This window comes from Schistocerca serialis, chromosome 1 (genome assembly GCF_023864345.2).
Source record: "Schistocerca serialis cubense isolate TAMUIC-IGC-003099 chromosome 1, iqSchSeri2.2, whole genome shotgun sequence".
Classification (NCBI taxonomy): Eukaryota; Metazoa; Arthropoda; class Insecta; order Orthoptera; family Acrididae; genus Schistocerca; species Schistocerca serialis.
In genome coordinates this window covers 838,666,195-838,667,809 of record NC_064638.1, presented here as the reverse complement: position 1 = coordinate 838,667,809, position 1,615 = coordinate 838,666,195, and positions in this window count along the sequence as shown.

The following is a 1,615-nucleotide window of genomic DNA, read 5'->3' as shown; positions in this document are numbered from 1 at the left end:
TACATGGCAGGGCATCCTGGGTTCAAAATTAAGCAAGATAATGCCCGCTAGGGCGCGGCAATAGTTTCAACTGCTAGTTGTGTTTTCCAATCCCTATCTTGTCCAGCAAAGTCGCCGGATCTCTGACCATCTGAGAACGATTGGTGTGGTATTTGCGGTGCCCTCCTCTCACCTCCAGTTATTGACGATACAACACGCGAAAAGGGCAGAGTTTGGCACGATATACCTGAAGGGGCATCCGACAAATCTATGAATCAGTGCCATGCTTGCGTAAATGCCAGAAGTGGACCAACACATCACTCACTTGCTCAATTTATGATGCTCTTTCTCTTGGATAAATCATCCAGTTACTCTGAAATTTTCATCATTTGTCTGTCCGTACCTGTACATCACATTTCTTATATTTATCACGACGGACAGTAGAAAGATCAGAGGCGGTTCGTCTTTTTGGTTAAAAGCGGTTCAACGTATGGCAAGAGTGTCGCAGCGACGTAGACCCCCGCGTGGTAGATGCCGCTCAGCGCACGCGGTCTGTCAGCCGCGCTAGCCTGGACATGACGTCACCCGCAGTAGCTCACTCGATGAACTGGAAAACTTCGTGAAAGGCTGCACATGTGCTTAGTAAACCGCACAATTTTGAGCGTAGTATGGTAACTAACTATGAGAATAGAGCGAGACGATTCAGCCGATATAAAGATAGACTACGTAAAAGATAAATTTTACTCTATTACTGAGCCAAGGAAGTATCTGTAACGAACTTTGACAATATATTTAATAACAGCTGTAATAATTTAACCACAAAAGAGATTACCGTCCACATAGAAGCACTTAACAATATGCATCTTGCCAGTTTCCTACATGTATACGCTACGGTCGCAGGTTCGAATCCTGCCTCGGGCATGGATGTTTGTGATGTCCTTAGGTTAGTTAGGTTTAACTAGTTCTAAGTTCTAGGGGACTAATGACCTCAGCAGTTGAGTCCCATAGTGCTCAGAACCATTTGAACCAACCTACATGTTTATTTATGTACTTAATTAACCAATGGCTGACGATTTAACCATGTGTTCAGTTAAAGTCTATAGTAATAATTAACCAAGACGAATACATGAACAGCATAATCGCATATCGTGCTCACCACAACGTAAATTTTCTATGCAAATTTACCTAGTTTAATTTATCAGTATTTTTCATAATTTCGCCCACAATTTACATTTTATTAAAGATACATAAACATGGAAAGAGGAGACCATTTCCTACAAAAACGACAAGCCGTTTACGTGTATGTAATAAATATTCGAGTGATAGCGATAAAAAAAACAATATTGCACTCATTACTTGAAATGTGAAATTATTCTAATTAGGGTTGTGGGTCATCTACTCATCCTATTTCTTACTGTAATGTACAATGTTAATTAGCATTTCAGCACGCTTCCACTGGTATCTCTAGCTTTAAGATCGCATTTCTCTATTGTAATTCAGACAAGTAATTTCACTAAGTGACACACATTGTCAGGAATTCCTGGGTTAGTTGAATTGATCTTTGTTCCCATGGAATTGGAGGGGCCAGATCTGTGCTTCTTTGGGTGACGATTTAGCCGCACAATTTTGCAGTGCT